At 48.0% G+C, this 15726-nt stretch overlaps 1 protein-coding gene across 1 annotated transcript in view; it reads right to left on the bottom strand.

The window, feature by feature from the left end:
* Window positions 1-14312, bottom strand: part of LOC308237726 (uncharacterized protein) — a gene marked incomplete at its 3' end in the record, with an annotated part of 80256 nt that extends 65944 nt beyond the window's left edge. Inside the window, exon 1 of the mRNA XM_080648722.1 lies at window positions 14035-14312. The remainder of the gene's footprint in view (window positions 1-14034) is intronic.
* Window positions 14313-15726: the final 1414 nt, after the last annotated feature.

The following is a 15726-nucleotide window of genomic DNA, read 5'->3' as shown; positions in this document are numbered from 1 at the left end:
TTCCAATAGGGAATGGGAGCTTGGACAGCAATGTCACCAGACCCAACACCAGTAGGACGAAAGTGCAGCATTCGAGTCAGGTCAATAAATGTCTCCGAGCAGCAGCCACTTGGAAGGTAGGAACCCTGCTGGGTGTACATTGTTAAACCTGGAAAACTCAACTGAGACAGGTGAGGAGAACCTGCCCTGCCCTCCTGTTATCACCTCGTAAGGTATTCGTGATCGTGAACACATACAGTATTACCATTATTCCCAGAAAAGTACAAGATAGCATGCAACATGGAAACATTTGTTTTCTTTGAAATAAGAGGGCCAAATGCCAAATTCTGATTTTTAAAGTGAAGTTATAACATCAATGTATGTCATTAAAATATTTTCTTGTAACTACAGAAATAGCCAATGCCAAATTATGGGGCTGGATCTAGGAATTGAGAGACTTTGTGAGGAAAGTGACATCTGAGCCAGGCCCTGAAGGAAGGATGAGCATCAAGTCCAATGGCAGAGACGGGGAAAAGGGGACTTGAGCAAAGAACCAGATCAAGCAAAACCAGGTCTTAGCCAGGTCTCTACCTTCCATGAAGATGAGCATGGACATTCTTGTGCAAGCGGATGAAGTCCATGCACAGATATCTTTAAACAGAGAAACTGTAGTTACCAGAAATAACAATCAGAATACATAGACTACCCGTCATGAATATACTTATGGAGACAAGACAGAATGTTTTACATTAGGACTGTCCCAAAACAATTCAGTTGTATTGGCAATGTCCCAACTACACAGTACAATCTCCACCCAAGGTGTAAATGGATAAATGACCCACCGCCCAGCATCTTAGCACTGCTTAATACCACACAGTACAGCCCAGAGCTGATCCTCTGTACCATTCGGCCACCTGAGGGGTTTGAAGGCCCTTGTTGAATTGCCAGACAACTACAGATCCCTGACTACGATGTACAGAACAGAGGATTCTATTTTCTTATTCCTTCAATAGAAATATATATAAGTGCAGACCAGGAAAATGCCAATATATGCTTATGATTCTCTGCTCCCTCACCCCCTATCCCGTTAATCTCTCCCCACCACCCCCTTCCCTCTGAGATTCGACAGTCTGTTCCATGCTTCCATGTCTCTGGATCTATTTTGTTCATCAGTTTATTTTGTTCATTAGATTCCACATATGAGTTACATCACATGATACTTGTCTTTCTCTGCCTGGCTTATTCCACTTAGCATAATGCTCTCCAGATCCCTCCATGCTGTCTCAAAGGGTAAGAAATTCTCCTTTTTTACAGCTGCATAGTATTCCCTGGTGTAAAAGTACCACAGCTTTTAAAAAATTTATATATATTTATTGATTTCAGAGAAGAAGTGAGAGGAGGAGAGAGGTAGAAATGTCAATGATGAGAGAGAATCATTGATTGGCTGCCTCCTGCGTGCCCCCTACTGGGGATAGAGACTGCAACCCGGGCATGTGGCCTGATCAGGAATCAAACTGTGACTTCCTGGTTCATAGGTCGATGCTCAACCACTGAGCCATGCTGGCTGGGCTGTACCACAGCTTTTTTATCCACTCATTTACTGATGGGCACTTGGGCTGTTTCCAGATCTTATTCATAGCAGTGCAATTTATATTCTTATGATTAATAAGAGTAGATATTTCTCCATTTTAGCCGAAGAATCTTATCTTTGAAAACGCCATTATCTGCTAACAAATTACCACAGTAGTTAGCTACTTTATGCCACCTTTCATAAAACCATTGGTGAAGAAAAAGGAGATTATGGAAGGCTTCTAGTACTTCTGTACTCACCCCCCTCAAAGGCTATTGCAAATGCCATTTCCTGCATGAAGCCTTCCCCTGTCCCTTCCACCACCATTCCTTTTACCACCAAATTATCCTCTTTCTGGACTCTACCACTGTTTCTCAATCCACTGCTTTATCTTTATAATTAGTTGTGTGAGCATCTATCTCCCCCCGCCCCCGAATGAAAGCCTCTTCCAGGTAAGAAGTCAGTCTGACTCATCTTGCATTCCCACAATGGCAACCTCACTTTGCACGGCCGGAGGACACCCAATAGACGTTCGACGAATGTTTGTCAGATCATTTCATCAGGTCTGGAGACCTTAGTTTGATGTGTTTTAAATTTTAAAAAACTTTCCTTTGTACCTGCCCTTGTCTGTGTGATCAGTACCCAGATTCAGGTGCACCACAACCCTTCGTGAGCAGCACTCTCTCGGTGGGGCCTGCAGAAGTCCTGCTGTGAGCGGACCCGCGTCTGGACTCAGTCACATTACCCTTCCTCAGACATGGCTCTGGAAAACTCCGGAGTCGAAACTGACCTACGTTCAGATGACCTCAGTACGCAAGCTCTGCTGGTCACTTACTAGTTGTATGATTTTGGGCAAGTTAAACCCTCTAGTCCTCAGTCTCCTCGACTGTGAGAGGAGGACACTCAGAGCACCTGTCTTGGGTTAAATAATATAACGCATGGAAGGGTTTAGCTCAGAGCTCTGCACATAGCAAATACTAATTAAATGTTATTACTGTATCCTGTTCTTAAATAAAAATGATAACATGAGTCCCTCAGGGTTGTTATAAGGAATAAATGATGTAACAAGCAAAATGTTCCCCAGCATGTTGTTTAAAGTCTCCTTCATTCCTACGTGCCAGGATAATGGCTACCATCAACTGAGCCCTATTATAGCCCAGGTAACGTGAAGCAGTCACTTTAATACAGCATGCCTTCTAACTGAATTCTTATAACAAGCTGTTGAAATAATAATTATTATCCCTATTTTATAAATGAGTCAATCGAGTTTCAGACAGAATAAATACCCAGCCCAAGGTCACATCAACAGTTGGTGATAGATTATTCCAGAAGCGAAAGGTAAGAGGGATTGAGGACAGTAGAGGAAGAAAGTGCAGGCAGAAACTCTGTAAGAAGCTTAGTATTCCCATTTATCCTCGCCCTCATCCCGAATTCCCTAATGTTTGCTTTTTAAACTAGTCTCTTCGATCCATGTCACTATCTTCTCACGGACACTATTCACTACTCTTGCTTTTTAAAAATGTATGAAATGATATCGCTCACCTAAGAACGAACTCTAATACACTTCCCTCTCCCAACGGCTTTCCTGGTTATAAATTTGCTATTTGTTCCCATGGTCTTATCTCAGCAATACTAATCGTCATCCAGGAAACATTTTAATCTTTAATCTGGTTATGCTTACTTTCTTAGACTTCCATAGTAACCTTACGTGAGTTACGTCAAATGCATGTGGTGCCAGCTACGCAGAAGGGAAGAAGGCCCTCCCATAGTTCCTACTGAGGGTAACCCAGTTTTATATCAAGTGACAGCCCCCCTCCCCCTCCCCCGCCCTCTGCCAGCGAAGATGATGAGGGGTGTGCTTCTGAGCCGTGGGCAATGCCACCCACAGGCTGGTTAGGGGCCTAAAAGATAGGGCAATGAGAAGACGAGGTGGATTCGTTAGATTCTTTCCTGGGAATCTGAATTAGGGAGTTCTGAGAGAATGAAGCCATTACCAGGATAAAGTACGAATGACAGACTGTAAGGGAAGAAGCCACAAAGGAGGAAGGTGGGGAGGGTGCAGTTCTGGGTATGGGGGTCTTAGCAAGTAGGAAAGCAGCACTCGGGCATACGCAAACGCTACGCGATCGAGAGAGCTTATTCAGACTAAAGCTAGAACACCAAAGCAGCAGGAAGCACACGGGGCCCAGGACGCACACGCCCCGCGGGAGAACAAGGCTGTCCCGAGAGCTGCCTCCGTATCTGGAACATCTCCAGCCCGATTTCAGTTCCCTCGGTGAGCGTTCGCGCAGTCAGTGCTGCTTTCTGGAGGAAACCACAGCGAGTCAGTTCTCTGCAACCAGAGGGCCTTTTCTAGGCGGTTCAGCACGTAAAACCGTGGGCAGAAGAGGCAAGTGGAGCTGTGCTGCCCATCTTTGCCCAGAGGAGTCGGAGTTGCCGAGTCCCTGAGCGCAGTAGTTTCTGACTCTGCTGACTGCCCAGGCGTCCTCAAAGGTGTCTTCATTTCCCCGTTCCCGGGAGAGAAGAAACTGCTCTTCAGCTGCTACCTACATGTCAAGACGAGCTTCACCAGCTCATTTGTCATCTGTGATTCTTTGACATAAAAAATAAACTCGTAGGTAGGAACCACAAGGTCTAAGAATGGAAAACACGACAAACAAACGTGAAGGGTAGAAAAGTTGGACATAAGAAAAACGAGGATTCAGGGACATACAAAATACTTAGGGATGAACGTGTACTTTACACTTTCAAAGGGGGAGAAGAGTGAATCCCCTACTGTAAAAAAAATTCCTTTTTTTTCTGATGTGGCACATGGATATATAATTTAAGATTAACTGTTATTCTGTTTGTATTCCTGTTCCATTTACTAATAAGCCATATTTCCGTGTGAACTGTTTATGCATTCAACAACACTTGTTGATCCGTTTCGCCCTGTGACAGGCATTAGGGGTACAAAAACAAGAGACAGTCCGACCGTTGAGGGGGAACAGCCCAGCACGGAGCAGAGGCGCACAGGACAGGATGAGAAGGCCACCCCAGTGCGGGCCCTGCGGGGGGCAGTGGAGCAGAGACGGGGGGGTTGAGTCTGAAAAGCATCCCAGAAAAGATGCCCAGGAACAGTCTTGAAGGAGCACCGGGGTTTGGCTGGAGAAAGCTGAGGCAGAAAGATGTTCCCGGGAGAGGTGGCAACCTCGGCACTGGCTCAGGAGCGAAAATCCTGCCTTCTTTAGACTATTGTGGCCTTAACCACCCCAGGATGTCACAGGTCCTATTCAATAATTCACCAATCCAGGCATCCTTAGAACAAGTATGCCTTGACCCACATTCAAAAATTCCTTGTCCACAGATGCTTAGCAATTTCCCCCCTCAAACATATACTAACTACACAAGCACCAAGGGTAATAGAAAATCCAGTATATCTAGTATTAGACAAAAAAATAAATAAAAAATAAAAAAGCTGCCTTAGCCGGTTTGGCTCAGTGTATAGAGCGTCGGCCTGGGGACTGAAGGGTCCCGGGTTCGATTCCGGTCAAGGGCATGTACCTTGGTTTCGGGCACATCCCCAGTAGGGAGTGTGCAGGAGGCAGCTGATCGATGTTTCTCTCTCATCGATGTCTCTAACTCTCTATCCCTCTCCCTTCCTCTCTGTAAAAAATCAATAAAATATATTTAAAAAATAAAAAATAAAAAAGCTACCTCAGGTTCACAAGTTTCTGTTCTGGCTTTGCTTCTTTCAACTGCCATTACTGTTAATTTTGAGCTTATGCATTTGTTCTTCAAGAAAAAGAGTGAGTGGCCGGCCGGTGTGACTCAGTGGTTGGCCATCGACCTACAAGCCAGGAGGTCATGGTTTGATTCCTGGTCAGGGCACATGCCCGGGTTGCAGGCTTGATCCCTGGTGTGGGGCGTGCAGGAGGCAGCTGATCAATGGTTCTCTCTCATCACTGATGTTTCTCTCTCTCTCTCCCTCTCCTTCCTCTCTGAAATCAATAAAAATATTTTTTTAAAAGAAAGAAAGAAAAAGAGTGATTATATTTTTTATGGAAATTACTAAAGCTCTCCAAAGTTCTAGATTAGAGGCATTTTGAATCTTTAAGTGAAGAGCATAAAAATACTTGAGCCCTGGCTGGTGGGACTCAGTTGGTTGGGTGTCATCCAGTGTGCTGAAAGGTTGCTGGTTCTATTCTAGGTCAGGGCGCGTGCCGGGGGTGCAGGCTTCATCCCCGTGGGGGGCATGCAGGAGGCAGCCATCTATGTTCCACTCTCACATCAATGTTTCCCTCTCTCCCCCGCTCCCTTCCTCTCTCTCTAAAAATCAATTAAAAAATCTTTTAAAAAGTACTTTTGATAATTATTTAGATCACTAAAAATTAAATTGGTAATAATAATATATAGAACTAGTGGCCCGGTGCACAAAATTCAGCCTGCACCCTCTCCAATATGGGACCCCTTGAAGGATGTCCTACTGCCGGTTTACAGGGATCAGGCCTAAACTGGCAGTGGGATATCCCTCTTGCAATCCAGGACTGCTGGCTCCTAACCACTCACCTGCTTGCCTGCCTGCCTGATTGCCTCTAACCACTCTGCCTGCCAGCCTGCTTGCCCCCAACTGCCCCCCGCCGCCAGCCTGCTCGCCCCCAAATGCCCCCCCACCGACCTGCTCAACCCCAACTGCCCCCCCTGCTGGCCTGCTCACCTCCACCTTCCCTCCCCACTGGCCTGCTCACCCCCAACTGCCCCCCTGCTGGCCTGCTCACTCCAAACTGCCCCCCCCCGCTGTCCTGATCACCTCCAACTGACCCCAACTGACGTCCTGCTCGCCCCCAACTGGCCCCCCTGCTGGTCTGCTTACCCCCAATGGCCCTGCCCCCCACCAGCCTGATCACCCACAACTGCCCTCCCCTCTTGGCCTCTAACCGCCTCTACCTCAGCCCCGCCACCATGGCTTTGTCCAGAAGAATGTCCGGAAGGTCTCCTGGAAGGTCTCCCAGTCTAATTAGCATATTACCCTTTTATTAGTATAGAAAGAGGCCTGGTGCATGGGTGGGGACTGGCTGGTTTGCCCTGATGGGTGTCCCGGATCAGGTTGGGGGTTCCCTTGGGGCATGTGGCGGCCTGGGCAAGGGGCCTGTGGTGGTTTGCAGGCCAGCCATGCCCCCGTGGGGCGAGGGTCCCCGCTGGGGTGCCTGGCCAGCCTGGGTGAGGGGTTGAGAGCTGTTTGCAGGCTGGCCAAGCCCCCCAGCAGGGATCCTCACCCCATGGGGGTATGGCCAGCCTAGGTGAGAGACTGAGGGCTATTTTCAGGCTGGCCACACCCCCTTCAGGGTGGGGGTACCTGCTGGGGTGCCTGGCCAGCCTGGCTGATGGCTGTTTGCAAGCTGGGCACGCCCCCCAGTGACCCAAGCTCCCAGCCCCTCCTGTTTTTCTTTTTTTTCAGCGCTTCCTTGAGCGGAGGCCAGGGCCAGCTGGAAGCAGGTATCTGGGATTTATTTATCTTCTATAATTGAAACTTTGTAGCCTTGAGCGGAGGCCAGGGCTGGCCAGGGCGGGTGGGAGGCTTGGCTTCCTCCATCGCCAGGAGCAACCAAAGCCTCCTGCTCGCTCCAGCTCCATGGCCACTGCCATATTTGTTGGGTTAATTTGCATACTCACTCCTGATTGGCTGGTGGGCGTGGCTAGTCAGTATAGCAGAGGTACGGTCAATTTGCATGTTTCTCTTTTTTTTAGTGTAGATGTTTTTCTTTCCCTTTATAGTTTAGCATTATCAATAACCAAACATGTCACATATTTCTATAGAGTATATTCTTACATTCTGAAAAGTTTGCTGGAATACCACTTCCCAAACCTATTTCCCATCTTTACAGTTAATAACACATTTCTCTTACATATCTACTTCTTAGGATTGTTATGAAGTAAGCAAGATATCCAATGTTAGGAATTTTAAGCAACCAAGAATAAAGGAACAAAATAAGTCAAAAAATTATTATATATGGCCTTCAAAATTCTCTTCTCCAATTAAAAAATAATTATATCTTATATACATTTTATTTTACTTTTTCAGATAGAAATAAGACCAACTCAAAGAGTCACTGATTTATTAATTGTCAAAGCAGCCCTGAGCTGGCCTCCCTTGCCATAATAGATTCTTAAGCATGGTAAAAGAACTTATTCTGAGGATCTAAATATTGCATTAAGAGCTACCACATGGAATTTAAAAAATACATATATTTTTAAAGGTTTGGCCAATCATAGAAAGCATGATTAAGGAAAGCATCCTTCATTTTCTACCCTCTCTGTCCCACTCTTGGCCACAATTCAGAAGCATCTTATTACTTACATCCTAAAGGTATATGTAATAGATCTATCATCATATCAGCAAGTCTTCACCAATATTCCTCAGGAGTGGCATATCATAAAGACTGTCACAGCTCTGTCATCCCCACAGCATGTATCATCAACACTACAGCTGCTTAAACTGGTCCCTTGCAGCCTCAAAACAATACTAGTTTGTAAGTGTAATACACCAAGAACAGCAAGATTTCCATGAATAATCAGTGAGATGGTGAAGCTAAGCGCTGTACCCAGTGTCCAAACACTTTAAGATCATATTACTGCACAGGAAGACATGCATGCACAACAGCTTATTCTTTTGAAAATGGTTTTCAGTCTTCTCGCACATGAGCCTGCATGCAGACTGGCAAATTTTCTAAAAATCCATAAATTAAAATCTCACTTTTTCCTATGGCACTTTTCACGTCTAAGTATCAACATAGTTTGGATGTATAGGAATGAATCCCATATATCCACAAAACTCACAATATTTGCTGTTTGGTAACCATGGTTCTTTAATTGGGCCTTGTATAAGGTAACCAAAAGGCCAGACGCATGAACGATCCTATCCATAGAATCAGAAAATACTGAGTAACAGTTGGTGGGAAACTTAGAGAGGATTGAGTTCAATCCCTTCATTCTGAAAGAGTCCAGAAAAGTAGAATGGGAAGTCTGGGTCAGAGACTGGCAAACTCAGACCAGAAACTGGTCCAATGGACTTCGTAAAAAAGGTAATTATTAAATTAGAATTGGGGCCCAGACCACGTGGCTCAGTGGTTGAGCATCAACCTAGGAACCAGGAGGTCACATTTCAATTTCCAGTCAAGGGCACATGCCCAGGTTCCTGGTTAGATTTCCAGTGGGGGAAGGGGGTGGATGCTGGAGGCAGCTGATCAATGATTCTCTCTCATCATTGATGTTTCTATATATCTCGCTCTCTCCCTTCCTCTCTGAAATCAATAAAAATATATTTTAAAAAATTAGAATTGGGGAAATGTCTCTTTTTTTAATCAACATGCTAAATCTAAGTCTTTAAATAAAGGGGGAAAACTAAGGCAATTATTTGAATGCCATGTCAACACAATACCTTTCACCTGAATCTCATGGTGATTGTCTCATTTCTCTGCCTCTCATCTGCGGAGATTTGGCCTAACGGGAAATGGAATCAGCTAGCCATCTCGCCTCTTATTTTCTTGTGAGTCCTTGAGTGAGTCATCTAACCTTACTCAAATATAACCTAAGAATAGTCATGTTCCTTCATTCACAGGGCTATTATAAAAGAGGCCTAAGCAGATATCACTTTAAAGTGCATTGACATGTCCAGGCTTAAAAGAAATAGAGAACATTTCCATTTTACATCTTAAGTTTATGTCTCTTGGAGGGAAAAAACAACAACAACACAAAATTTCCTTCAACAGAACTACATGCAGGCCCCGGCCAGGTGGCTCGGGTGGTTAGAGCATCCTCCTGATACACCGAGGTTGTGGGTTTGATCCCTAGTCAGGGCACGTACCAGATTCAACCAATGAACGCATAAATCAGTGGAGCGACAAATCAATGTCTCCCTCTCAAACCAATAAATAAAAATAGAAACTAAATGCAAATGCAGTTTTGGGAACCAAGGAAGTGGGGGTGTCCTGCACCGTGTGTTGATTTTACCTTCAGTAGGACTAGCAGCTGTAGACTTTCATTTATACACAGTTCCACACATTGCCCCCTTTTAAATGTCATCAGAGTCTTCATTTCTATTCCCCCCGCCACCCCCCACCCCCCCGCCAGGGTTAAGGGTGACCTGGATCACTGCTGTCTGGCTCCCCAGTTTTGTTCAGTCTTCCCCAAGCAGATTCTTGTTTTATTCACTCTGTACCTCCCCACTCAGATTACTCCACTCTTTGGATTACTCTTCCAAGGAGCCCCAGATTCCTCCCCCACAAGCTGCTCCCCAGCCAGTAACACTTGGGGGGCAGGTGGTGGAAGTGATCAAGTGGCCACAGGTGCCAATGCAGATGGATGAAGTAGACGCTACAGAGTGGGCAGACACTTCACTTCCTAAGACGCTGGGTGCACAGAAATTACTTTTATTTTGCTCATCACGAGACTTTTTAAAAATCCTCACCCCAGAATATGTTGTTATTGATTTCAGAGCGAGAGCAAGGGGGAGAGGGAGAAAAAAATAAAACATCAAGCTCAGCCTGTGTGGCTCAGAGGTTGAACGTCGGCCCAGGAACCAGGAGGTTACCAGTTTGATTCCCGAGCAGGGCACAGGCCCGGGTTGCGGGCTCAAGCCCTAGGAGAGGGCGTGGGAGACAACCGACCAGTGTCCATCTCTCATCTCCGCCTGGGATCAAACCCTCAACCTTCTTGGTGTGTGGGATGATGTTTCAACCAACTGAGCCGCCTGGCGAGGGCTCATCACACGACTTAACCACACACCCTGTGTGGGATCCCAAAATCAGCACCAAACCCATGACTTATGTGTGGGTGGGCACACCAGTCTTCCTTTTAAACTGCTAAATTAATCTTTAAGAAAAGATGGGTTGATAACAATGAATACAACACTTCAAGTACTAGTGAAAGACAATGTTGAAAAGGGTGATACAAGCATTAACACAAATCTGCCTCCAAGGCAGTGACTGGCATTCCAACCCTACATTCTCCAGGAGGGGGAGGTATTCCTACCTTTTATCTCACGAAACCAGTAAGAATTTATTTTTATTTTTTAAAATTTAATTTTAATCCTCATCCAAAGACATGCTATTTGTTTACTTTAGAAAGAGAAAGGAAGAGGGAGAGAGAGAACCATCAATGCAGGAATGAAGCATTGTTTGATTGCCTCCCACATACGACCCGACGGGATGGAACCCTCAACCCGGGTTTGTGCCCTGACAGGGAATCGAACCTGAGACCTTTCGTGTACGAAGGATGCTCCACCCAGCTGAGCCACACGGGCCAGGGCGAAGCCAGTAAGATTTTAATAACTCAGCCAAAAGGACACGCCTTAAAGAGGTCTTACAATTTTTCCCCTGATATATGTCCTTGTTAGGAGGAGTGGGAAAAGCCATCTCATTCCTCTGTTGCCTTTGGAATTCCAAGATGACAGTGATAATGGTGGCGTTTCCCGCAGGTGAGCCTTTAGCTTCAACTGAGGAACCGTGGACTGAGGGAGGAGAGCCCCGCTGGCCAGGCAGCCCTCCAGCGGCCATGAGGGTTTACCAGCACAGAGGCTGTCACTGAGTCACCCAGACGAGGACTGTTATACAGGCCGCTCACAACCAGTGTGACGTTCTTTACTGGTGAGTGTAAAGGGTTAGCAGATGTTATTTGTGTCTCTGTTGTACTGGGTAGAGAGAGGGGGGTTTGGGGAGAAGGAGAGGGGACTTTGTAGTGTCTTTGGAAATGCTGGACTGTGTGAGCGCAAGTTGGCTAGGGCAAGAACTCAGCCACAGAGGGAAAAGACAGTTAGCTTACGTTACAAACTTTAGGTCCATTATTTATACAGCTTTATGCCTGCATTATAATACCTGCATGCTGTTCCATGTATGGCATAATATTATTATCGTTTGTTTAACTATGTGGCTAATGTTGATTATACCACCAAGACTGCAAGCTCCCTGAGAACAAAGGCACATGGGGCCGTGATCTTGCCTACGCCCTCAGTGCCCAGCAAGGTGCCTGCTGCATAGTAAGGGCCCCTAAAATATGAGCTGAGCCCTGGCCGGTTTGGTTCAGTGGGTAGAACGTCGGCCTGTGGGCCAAAGGGTCCCAGGTTCGATACTGGTCAAGGGCACATACCTTGGTTGCAGGCCCCTCCCCAGGCCAGGCCCAGGTCGGGGGCGTGCAGGAAGCAACCCATTGATGTGTTTCTCTCACATTGATATTTCTCTGTCTTTCCCTCTCTCTTACACTTTAAAAAATCAATGAAAAAATACCCTTGGTTGATGGTTAAAATTAAAAAAATAAAATATGAGTTGAGTAAACAAATGAATGAATATAGGAATTAATTCCTGAAAACCCATGTACACTTGCCATGTTTGTGTCATGAGCCATGCACGGGGCTGAGTGGGCTGCTGGATCCAGCACAGCAAACAGAACTGCAGAAGGTGTCTAGCTTTGGCGCCCAGGCGCTGGGTGTGCAAAACCAAGCCTGGGGCCGGGGACAGGGGAGCTGCCATGGGGACCTCAGGAAACGCTGAACCCCAGGATGGGCAGCTTCCCTGAGACCCCTCGGATCATTGCTGATCTTTCTGGGCTTCAGTGTCTTCATTTAAAACGCGATGCGTAACCTTTCTTTTCCCTTGCGGTTCTGAAATTCTAACATGTTGGGGAGATACCTAGATCCTAAAATCTTGCCAGAGACAAACCAAAGTAGAAAACAATTAAGTTTTAAAATATGAAGTTCAATTCTACTCCAAATGAAACATTCTATGGAGGCGGGGGCGGGAGAGTAGCTTCAGGCCAGATCCAGGCCAATTAAGATCTCCCTGCATCCTTCCCTACACCCAGGAGCCAGGTTCCTGGGCCTTGCCGCCAAGAACATCAACATTCCCACCCAGGGCCGCCTCTTTGCTTCCGTCTCTGGTGATCACAGGGAGTCAGTCTGATTTCAGTGAGAATGGAGGAGGCATGGCCTCCAGACTTTTGCAGAATTTTTGGACAAGTAGCAGAGTCACAGAAAACCCAGAATTAGATAAGAAAGGGAAATTCCCCCCGAGAACTCAAAGAGAGCTCCAACTGAGGGCCTTGAAGCAATCGCTGTGTAAGAACAGGAGAAAGGAAACCCACAATTCCAGAAAAGAAGCAGACATTTTTTGCTTTAAAATTTTTTTTTAAAGATGACTACCAGGCACTGATTTTAGCCCTCTGCTCCGATCTCTCAAGATGTCACTTTAAAAAGCAAAAGGTTTTATCCACAAAACCACCAGTGAGTAAACAGCCTTTGCATTCTTCCCCTCATACACACAATAAGATATTTACTCTCTGACCAACAGCAATTGTAACGACACCTCATTTAATCTGTAAAAGCCACAGTCAAAATCTTTAAGCCCAAGGTGGAGTTTACAGATGTGTCTCATGCCCGGCCTGGCCCGGAACACAAGGTCTGGAATAAACTACTGGAACAGGCGGCACATTTTCTCACCCAAGCATCTCACATTGACCTGCTTTTAAAAAAATCTGTACAAGTGAGGAGGGAAGGGGAAAACCCAACCCCTCCCACCCCATTCTCTGAACAACTCGGCCAATAAATCTAATGGAAAGGCACAAGAGAGAAGGACAGAAGCCAACAGGTGGAAAGGCTTTTTGTTCCCTTAGAAATGCCCCGGCACTTGATCTGTGTCCCGATCTATTGGTCTCAGGGTGTCGGTAATGACGGTTTCATGATCAGGATGGTGATGATCAGGAATAACGAGAACCCTTCGCCTGGTGATGCCCGGCGTTTCTAGCTGGAAGGTTTCTCCTCGCGTTTCAGACAGAATGGTCTGTCCCCTTCCGCCAAACCCCAGGGAGGCAGACAGCATCCCCAGTCAGCTCTCTGGATTTTACAGATGGGGAAACCGAGGCTCAGAGCACCCCTCAGTTCAGAGCACCCACCCGCAGAGCCATGCCCGAGCCTGGAAAAGTTTCTGGCTTGTCTGGGGCAGAGTTCTCTTGCTCTCCCTTCCTGCCGGCTCTGCCCGGAGTCTGGGCTCGGGATGAGGGTTGGGGACCTCCCCTTCCCAGCGAGCTCGTCCGGGCAGTGCGTGGGGAGTCCATGCACACGCACACACACCCACGGCACACGGGCACGCAAAGCTCCGGCATCCTCCGCAGGCATCGGGCAGAGCCGGGCGGCCCCGCTCAGCCCGGGGACACGCAGCTCCGGGCGCGCAGGGCCTCCCCGGGCTCGGCTGGGGCGGCTCTGAACCCGGCTCTGCCCTCCTCTCCTCTTCCCCCCCCTCCTCCCCTCCTCCCACCCCCTCCATCCACCCCTTCTCCCCCACCAACCCCGAGGCACAGATCGTGTTACTGGGGTTCCCTAGAAGAGGGGGCCACCCCCAGCCTGAGCGCCCGCGGGAGCTCGCGGCGCAGGACCGCGCTCGGCGCAGCGCAGGAATGAGACCCCGCTCCGCGGCGGACCCGCTGCCGCCCGCCCGGGAGGGGATCGCTGGGGCTCTTACCTTTCTTACGAGCAGAAATTCTGGAGAATCATTTCAGGAACTGAGGGGGAAAGTGAATGAAGACAAAAAAAGACCCTTTTCCTGCAATCCCTGGCCTCCCGGTATCAAGACACCAGGACAACATCAAAGCAACTTAGGGGGAACACTTGAGGGGCCTATTGTCTGCTCCGGTCGGATCTGTTTTCCTCCTGCCTCCCCTCTCGCGGCCGCCACACTTGGTACGGCCCAGGCATTCATGCCAAGTAGCTTTCACACATGGAAGCTTGTCTCAAGCAATTGCTGACAAGCCACAAACAAGACATTCTCCCTCCCTCCTCGGCGCCCCCCTCGGCGCCCCCTCCACCTTTTCCTCCCCCCACCCCCTTCTCCCCTCCTCCTTTCTTCTGAATGCAAACCCAAACTCTCCAGTGACAGGCCGGCTGGCAGCTCGGCCTAGCTGCGCACGCACCCCCTACCCGCCCCCCCCCCCCCCCCCCCAGCTCAGCTAGTTGCTGCTGCGCTGGAGGAGTTAGGAGCCGGGAAAGCCGAAGCTGAGTGGGGGGCAGGGAGAGAGGCAGAGGGAGAGGGAGAGCGGAGAGCCACCTCCTGGGTCCGGGTAAGATGGCAGGAGAGAGGTGAGCTCTTTGGAGAGAAGGCAGTGGCCGCACACGTGTGTTCACACACACACACACACACACACACACACACACACACACTGCGAGGCAGGCTGAGCTCCATGAGGAGCTGAGAATGAGTCCACAAAGGAAAAAGCCATGTCTCATCCGCGTGAGACTGGGCGAGTGGGGAGATGAGAGCGGGTGGACCAGTCCTGCGCCTTCAGGTGGGTTTCTCCATTCTAGTGAGGACAAATGTGTTCCCCAAGGACCCCGCCTCCCTCCCCGGCATGACGGAGCGTAGATCCGAGCTACTAGTTAAAATCCATCCTCGAAATGTGTAAATGTGCGAGGAAACTTAACAGTGGGTTCAACTTGTACCCAGGATATTTTTTAAGTGGGTCTTTAAAATTAAAAACAAACAAACAAACAAACAAAAAGAGAAGCCCTAGAGAGCAGTCGCAAGGAGAGTAGTAACAAGTCGTGTGAACTCAGAGAGCTGGGAAGTGTGATGCAAAGTTACTGATTACCAGGCTGCTGGAATGTGTGCAGGGTGGGCATGGCGAGGGGAGGGGGAAGGGCGAGGCGCTGTGAGCTGTCTTCTAGGAATGGGGGGCGGGGGGGGGGGGTGATGAGGTAGAATAATGAGTATGGCAAGAAGTAAGCAGGAATTTGATTGGTGTGCTGGGAGGAGGGAGGCGGGGGTGTAAAAGAGAAAGAGAAAAAAACCAAAACACTGCATTAAAAAGGAAGAAGAAAAATGGAAGCCCAGACATGGAAACATGCAGAGTGAATGGATGGCAAAGGACGGCACAAAACGTGAGCAGAAGGGCTCACAAAGGCTGTGCACGTATGATGATGCATGAAATCAGGAGGCCGACGGAGACCAAGAAGCATGGCAGGATGGTTATGCGACATTCATACTGTTAGCATGTAGTGGAGTCACAGACCTGGCGAGGTCTCCTCTGCACAGACCAGATGGTTACCCCTCCAGGAGCAGGGCCTGGGTGAAGCTCAGCAGCTAACGGGAACTAAACCACTTCTGTAGTTTTGCATGAAGGAGGCCGATAATAAATTCCTCCGAATCCTCCGCTACAAG

The sequence above is a fragment of the Plecotus auritus genome, assembly GCF_963455305.1.
Source record: "Plecotus auritus genome assembly, chromosome: 12".
Classification (NCBI taxonomy): domain Eukaryota; kingdom Metazoa; phylum Chordata; class Mammalia; order Chiroptera; family Vespertilionidae; genus Plecotus; species Plecotus auritus.
This window is presented reverse-complemented; position numbering and strand designations above follow the sequence as displayed.